Here is a 9205-nt window from a genome sequence, read left to right as displayed (position 1 = left end):
TCCCACATTACCTGCAATTTCTCGTCTACCCCAACATCATGCTTAAGGAAGAATGCCTGTGATGTTAAGAAGCTAATGAGTGATATTAATATGCCTCTTCTTCTTCTCCATCTACGTCTACTTGGATTTTGAGAAATATCAAGCAGCAGGCCGAAGGTGTAGACGAAGAAAGCCTAGCCCATCAATACATTTGGGAAGAGATTTTATACTTAAGGCACCAAATTTGAATACTCAAAACCAATTACTTCCTATAGTTTGGACTGACCACATGTACAAGAAAGTCTAAAGATGAAAAGTAATATGGCAATGTTGTTGTTGCAATGTTGTTGTAATGTTGTCAGGTCACACACCCAGTTCCTCTATGAAGAAATTCATGAAGTATATCCGCAATTCCCATGGTGTGGATTCTATATGCCTAAATTTCCCTCCTTTAGGGTCTACACCAATCCATGTAGAGGTTTGTTTATGTCAATGCAATGCATTCCGATCATATAGAATTCCAATCATACAACATTTGGATCATAAACTTTATATTTTTCCAAAGTAAATTATGTCTATGTTTCCATTTGAATCTCCTTAGAAAAGTTAATAACGTTGGAACTGTTTCCACTCTTTCTTTTGATTGGTGTATGAATATTATTTGGAAATGTTACATACAGGTCCTAATGAATGGGAAATACAAGAGTATAGAGCATAGGAAACTGACAAATAGGAATAAAGAAAGATTGTCTATATTCATGTTCCATGCTCCAAGTTACAATGTGGAAATTGGTCCTTTGCCTCAGCTTATAGATGAAGCTCACCCACGCCTCTACAAATCGTATAAACACGCAAACTACAATTTCCATTATCTCTCCAACAAGTTGGAAGGGAAAAAACGCTATATTTCACAAAGATTCATCCTTAAAATACTAATGTTATTATTCAAATGTAATTATTCAGGGTAGCTAAGACTTCATCTAATATAACTTGCAAGTGTTCCTAGTATATCTCCATGTAATTGTGACAATCAATATGTTCCGTTATGATAGTAGTATACGATTCCAATCATATAGAATTCCAATCATACAACGTTTGGATCATAAACTTTATATTTTTCCAAGGTAAATTCTGAAACTCACAATGGAATTTGAACTCTTATGGTGGAATTAATGGTCTTCGGTTTTAAGCATGCGACCATAAGCATTGTCAAGACACGAAAAGGGTAAGGGAATAACTACAGAAAATAAATTTTCATGAAATGAACTGAAGAAGTCCTATCAGCAAATAATTTTTTAATGATCCTAGAGTTCTTTAAAAAAATCCCATTTGAAAATAGTTTTTTTTAATATCTTATACTTCTTAAAAAAATATTGTTAATTAGTTTAATTTGAATCATGTTTATTTATGTTTCTGAATGAGTTAGGCTGAGTCACACTTTTCTCATACAGTAAGTGCAATCTGAATGGAATTATTAGAGCTTAAACATATTATTGAAGCTCACATTTTTGTTATGCTAGTGCTCTTTATCATTTCGATTTGTAAAGATTATGAAGTCGTTAATCACTTTTGCAATAGCATGATTTCTCATGAGTCGCTTCCAATCCATATTAATCATTATGTTTTTGTTTTTCTAATGAATCTTTCCTAATGAAATATGTTTTTTTAAAGGTTTAATTACATGAAGTTTTATAAATACCACTTATTTAATAAAAAATACATTTAATCTAACAACACTAAGTGTTTACACAAATAGATTTAACTTAAGATTTCTTTTTAATTGACTTGAGATAGTTATCCTTTACTCTTTAAGTTTGAGAAAAGGTAGGATAATAAAGTTTCACAACCAAAAATATCCTACCCTATTGGACACTAATAAAAGCAATTCCATAGACAGTGAACCTAATACACTATGCTTCAAATTTGGAACTATAATTTTTTTCATCTTGGCCATCATGGTTGGAGGGCATGGCAACAATTTCCCCGAAGTTATATTATGCTTCAAATTTGGACCTAGAATTTTTTTCATCTTGGCCATCATGGTTAGAGGGCATGGCAAAAATTGCCCCGAAGTCACTCCCTTTGTTAACATTTCTACAATATTCTAGGTAGCATGTATCTTTTTCATTTTTTTTTATAATGGAAGGCTCATTTACCTACAAGATGAATGGAACTCTCACTGTCACTATAAAACCTACCATTTTATTTCTTATTTCCTAACTCCTACAGAAATTTGTTTATTTCCTTTTGTAATTTCTAGTAAAACCACATCCTTATCTTACGATACTCTATATTGCATACCATGTCTAAATACTCGTATACAAAAAATATTTGAAACTAAAAAGAATAAAGTCAAGTATTCATATCTCTCAAATACATGAGAATCCACTTTATTGTCTACCAATGCTCTTTACATGGATTGTTCAACTCATGTGAAATATCTTACCTTGTGCACACCTTATAGATCAACATGTAAATGTGTAGAAATTTGGACATGGAGTGTATCTCCTCTTATGTCTTCGACACATCTCCTTATTCAATTTGAAATAGCTTTCCAAACATGTACTAACTAGCTTTGCATCCTACATTTTAAATCTTTCCAATACCTTCTTTATGTACTCACCATTGTAGACAATGTTAATTCAATATTTTTCCTATCTTTTGTTATTCTCATATTCATTGCAAATGATTAGCTAATTGTTTTTTAATCCTACATTTTATGTGCTTGAAGAAACATGACATCTATATACAATAGCATGATACTATAACTACCATTATGTACTATGTTAAAATAAAAAAAGTGGTGAGAGTGACCTTGTTCTGTCATAAGCCTATAGAATTTTAAATAACACTATTTGGATATTGTTAACCGCAATAGGGAAACGATTTATGTTCCTTTCCATATAAATATATCTGTGTTTTTATATTAGGTTTTAGAGTTTTTTAGGTGTAATGTATTAACAGTAATAAAGAAATGATTTTTCTTCATATAAATAAGACTGAATATTTGTTCTTGCTTACCTCTTGCTTACCTATATATATATATATATATATATATATATATATATATATATATATATATATATATATATATATATATATATATATATATATAGATATATATATATATATATATATATATATATATATATATATATATATATATATATATATATATATATATATATATATATATATATATATATATATATTAGTGTGGTTCACAAACACCCTGCTCAGTGAGTGGTCGCTACGTCCTCGAAAAAATCTAGGCTAATCGCCCCTCAGCCTACTGGGAAGACCTAACCCCAAGGGCTTCAAGCAGAATCGACCCTGTGACCTCCCGATGGGAAGGCACGGTTTGTGACCAACTGAGATAACCCTTGGGGCTCTCTCTCTCTCTCTCTCTCTCTCTGTATATATATATATATATATATATATATATATATATATATATATATATATATATATATAATGGTTAGGGTTTATATTATTTTTATAGCATTTTTTTCCTAAATAAATATTAATACATATTTATCTCTTTCTTATCTATATGTACTGCATTTTGGTGTCACTGCTCAATATAGTCTTTAGTTTTCAGGAAAAATATCAATAGTTGGAGAATTCATATGAGAATGGAAAATAAAGTAGAACCTATAATTTCAACTTCGATAATAATGTGACCATTTTGCTGCAATTTCAACTTTGATAATAATGTGACCATTTTAAAATTGGCTTCAAAACATTAATTTTATGATCATAACCATGTTTACACAGTTTAATCTATAGCTTCCTTATTCTTATTACCTGTTTTCAATACACCAACTTCCACACAAGAATAGTACATGGCCACAATTTTATTTACTAATAATATTATAAATTATAAATTCTTGGGAACAAATATAAAATTGAAAGATTGTGATTTTGAGAGACATAAATATTATTATGATTAATAGATGATATGTAGAATTCTTGAAAAATAAAAAAAAAAATATTTATTATGAAAGTATATTGCCAGAATTGTATTTGTTAGTAATTTTATAAATTTTATGTAAAGAATATAAGATTCAATGATTGTAATTTTGAGAAAATTTTATATTATTATAATTACTATTAAGTTCTTGAATAATGTAAAAAAAATATAATACAAGTATAATATCTATATATTAAATTTTGTTATAAATTATTAATTATAATCTCTTATGTTAAATTTTTATATAAATTTCTAAATTTAAGCCTGTGTGACTTCGATTTATTTCTTTTTTATTTTCATACAAATAATTTTACATAAACTATGAAATATATTTCTGTTTGGCATGTGGTTGCGCTAATTGTTTGTATTAATGCTCTATGCTTGCATTCTTAATGGATTATTGATACATAGCCACCTGCGAGAACCATCCATAATGGATATATTTATATCTCAATTTTATTAACCTCATGGTTGAACAATTGTAGGAAATGGTTGAACCATATATTTATATCTCAATTTTATTGACCTCATGGTTGAACAATGGTAGGAAGAAACAATAAAAGATTTTCTACCATATACTTTTGGTTTCTTAATTCAATTTAATTTCCTAAATATTTTTTTAAATGTGTGTGGTGTAGAAACATTGGTAACAATACACACACTTGATGTTGTGGTTCGCTATTTAATTTGATCAAACCTTGAGATTCTTGTTCTTATTTCTTATAGATAGCACTTTTCTTATGATTTTTTTTTAGAAGACCGCTAAATTAAAACTTAGTGGTTCATTAGATAAGAGATATGGCATACTTCTTAAGCCAAATATCCCTTATTTGCTAATAATATTATAAATTATAAATTCCTTGGAAAGAATATAAAATTGAAAAATTGTGATTTTGAGACACAGAGATATTATTATGATTAATACATGATATGTAGAATTCTTGAAAAATGGAAAAAAATATTTATTATGAAAGTAGATTTCCACAATTGTAGTAATTTTATAAATTGTATTTGTTCGTAATTTTATAAATCTTATGGAAAGAATATAAGATTCAATGATTGTACTTTTGAGAAAATTTTATATTATTGTAATTGCTAGATGATATAGATGATATAGTGAGTTCTTGAATAATGTAAAAAAAAAATATTATTTCTTATTATAATAGATCAATTTTTTTGTAATTTTTATATTTATAAGAGTAGTCTAATTAGTTGCATTGATATTTAGTTAATGACAATAAACAAATAATGAAATTCCCACTCTATTCACTTAGTTCAAAGTATAAAATAAATTCACAAATATATCCACTACAATTTTGAAAGTAGTTCATATAATCTTCTAACTTGTACCCTTTACCATCTAGAAAAATATACATCATTAAATAATTATTTAAACTTATTTTCTCAAGTTTTTGCAAGCAATAGATTTTCTAAAGTTTTATAAGGAATAATTGTCTTCCACTGGTTTTTAAATTGTTTCATAATTTTTTTAATTTTTTTTAACCATCCACTATGAAACTCTATTATAATATTATCATTCATTATGAAACTCTATTCTAGTATTATCATTCATTATGTCTTCTTCTCCCCAACTTATTGCATTCAAATAACTATTATTGTCATGTAAAAGATTATATTTTTAACAATTATTTTTAAAAGTTATGGATTGGTTGTACACTATTAGTATGTCCATCGAGTCTTGGATAGATGGTGATCTCTATGCTCTTACATGATAAAGATATAGTCTTATCAAGCTTACAAAAATAAAATTTACCTAGTACCATTATAATATTTGTATATATATTTGTTCACATATAATTGATACAATTATAATACCTATATGTTAAATTTTGTTATAAATTGTTAATTATAATCCCTTATGTTAAATTTCCATAAATATTTCTAAGTTTAAGGATGCGTGACTTCGATTTATTTCCTTTTCATTTTCATAAAAATCATTTTACATAAATTATGAAATAGCTTTGTGTTTGGCATGTGGTTGCGCTCAATGTATTATTGTTCTATCTTGCATTCTTCATGGATTATTGATACATAACGACTGGCCAGAACCATCCATAATAGTTGAACGATATATTTATATCTCAATTTGAGACCTCATGGTTGAACAATTGTAGGAAGCAACAATGTAAGAGGTTCTACAATATACTTTTTGGTTTCCCAATTCAATTTAATTTCCTAAACATGTTTCTAAAAGTGTGTGGTGTAGAAGCATTGGTAACAATACACACACTTAATTTTGTGGTTTTCTATTTAATTTGATCAAACCTTGAGATTCTTGTTCTTATTTCTTATTGATATCACTTTTCTTATGAATTGTTTTGAGAAAATCGCTAAATTAAAACCTCTTGGTTGATTAGATAAGACATATGGCATACTTCTTAAGCCATTTTTCCCTTGCTGAGTACGAGATGCTCAAGTATCCGCCATCTAAGTCGGTTGCTACTGCAATCTCAATGTGTCATCTATAACTATGCACCATGGAACAAATATCTTCAATTTTATACACGTTACAATGAAGAGCAACTCAAGTAAGTAATTTCATATGGTGATGCGTTTCTTTCGAAATAGGGCTTTTACAACCTATTTTTATTATTTACCCATATTTGTTTTCAATGTTCACGGAATGTTTGATGGCCAATTTTCACAAAAGTTCACACATCACGTTACTAGGTCTTTATACTAAGTTTTCAAGAAGATTAAGTTGTGTAGCAATTAGGCCACCTACCACCATACCTGAGTGATTATAGATTAGATTATATTTTTTTGGGTTTTTGCATGTCATTTCGTTGATTATGATTTTCGATGCTTTATTACATATTTGAGTTTTGATCCTACCTCATTTGAGTAGAATTCAAATTTACACAATGGAGGTAGCTAATTTGTGTAGATTGAGTCCTAACATAGTGTTTTCTTGAGTGTAATTGAAGTCTAATTATATTTTAATTATTGGGTTTGAGATTTTGTAATTGAATTCAAATTATATTTCAATTATTGGTCCAATTATATTTCAATTATTCAGTAAAAAAACATAACATATGATAAAAAAAGACACAATGTACAGAAACAAAATTGCATAAAACTTTTACTTCTTTGAATTCAACAAGTTTTGATGCATTTTCAAATATGGAATGTCAACCATGATGTTGTTCACAATGTCATATCGCTTTTTTAACCTCTTCCATTAAAATATACAAGTATTTCTTTATAGAATCTTAAAAAATCATCACTGAAGATCAAATTATGATTAATCCTCAATTCCCCCATATATCAAAAAACAACACCATGACTAGGTCACATATGGAAAAATTATCCCTGAAGAAAAATATCATATCTTATACAATATTTTGTCCCTAAAAAATATATGGAAACATGTTCACATAAACAACAACAACTCCATAGATAATGGATAACCTTTGCATGACATTACTATTATTTACAAAAAAACCATATTCAGAATACACAACTAATAATTGCAACTATAACTCGTTATCATCCACCCTTATTTTCACCAACGTCCATTCACATGTCATTATTCTACCACACTTTATGCCTTACGGCGTTTCCTTTGCAACATCCAGTGCAAATGCTAGTATAAAAAAAATTATAAAATAATATTAAATAAAAAAGTAAGTACAAAAATAAAAATATTTTTTAAAGAATAGGTGGTACATTATAATAAATATAGTACATATGTTATGTACTATAATAGTATATATGTCATGTCATTATAGTATATATTGTTATAATAAGGGTTGTACAGATTGTACACATGTCATTTTTACATATTTTTTTAAATCATATTTTTTAAAATATTTTTTTTGTCCGATAATTCAAAAATAAAGCCCATAAAACTGGTCTATTAAATAATTTAGACCAATCAAAAATAAAAAATTTGATTTTAAAAAACTCTAAAAATAATTTTAATTTTGGGAAAAATCAATTTAATATAATAATTTTTTAGAAAATTTATAAAACTTTCAAAAAAAAATATAAAACAAAAAGTCAATGCATTTTTTACTGTAAAGTGTTTACAATATAACCTCCATATGGCAGTTATAATAATTTTTTCTTGATTTTTCACTACCCATGATATGCCATTTTTAAATTCATATATGATGTTTTCAAGGACGCATTCATCATAAGCACCATTGTTTAGAGATCTAAAAGACAAGCTAAGAAATATGCTCAATGTGTTTATTTGCTATAAACTATAAAATTCAAGTGTCTCAATTTGACATGCTACAAACTCTTTGTTTCGTTAGTATGACCAACAAAAGCATGGAACACGGGAAATTTACTAGGGGAGAAATACCATACCACGTGCATTCATATTGGGGGATATATATTGAGAAAAAAATGACATAATATAATGGGGCATACATAGGGGGTAAAAGGTTTTTATATTGGCAAGTAGAAAAAATGGAACTCAAAATTAATGAAAAAAATATAAAAGGGGATAAAAAATGTTAATGAAGAAATGGATACCTACAATATCTAGTGAAAGTAGGGTTTTTGTTAATTAGGAAGGTGTTTTGGGTTCGTATTGATAGGAGGTTAAATAATATGACTTTTAGAGATATTTTCCAATATGTAGTCAAATTAAGAGTATTGTTTAGTAATTAAATTTGATAAAATTAGAAAACATATACAACTTATGATAAACATCAACATATCTAGTAAGCACACCATTGAATCTTTTCATAAAATATTTTATTACAAAATGGATGGACTAAATTTCTATAATATTAGGTTATATAGTGGATAACAAGAAGATTTGTACTTAGAATTAGTAAATGATAAACGTCTTTTATCATACCAATTTCAACATAAATGCCAATAGTATTACGGATACAATATATTATTACCAATTAAGATAGATTTTTTTTAATTTTTTTAATCATAAATTTTGTCTATATTTAAGATATTAAACAATGAAGCTTCTCTATGTGTTTCTATATTGCTTTATTGCTTTGTTTATGATTGACATTAAAAGTCCTTTTGGAAACTACTAGTTTTTCTCTTAAATTCAAATGTTCTTTTTCTTCCTCTTTTTACATTAACTTTTTTCTTTAAGTGCATCTGACCTAGGTTTATCATTTTTTATCATTTTTCAATTAAATCATTAAATATTGTATCAAAATTCATAGCAAGAATATCACTCCCAAACAAATTATTTGTATTCCACTAATTGTAAATGATAACTTCACATAGACCACATACTTTTTGAAATAT

Source organism: Pinus tabuliformis, chromosome X, assembly GCF_031772625.1.
Source record: "Pinus tabuliformis cultivar Carrire ecotype Pingquan chromosome X, CPIR1, whole genome shotgun sequence".
Lineage (NCBI taxonomy): Eukaryota > Viridiplantae > Streptophyta > Pinopsida > Pinales > Pinaceae > Pinus > Pinus tabuliformis.
Note: the sequence above shows the minus strand (reverse complement) of the source record.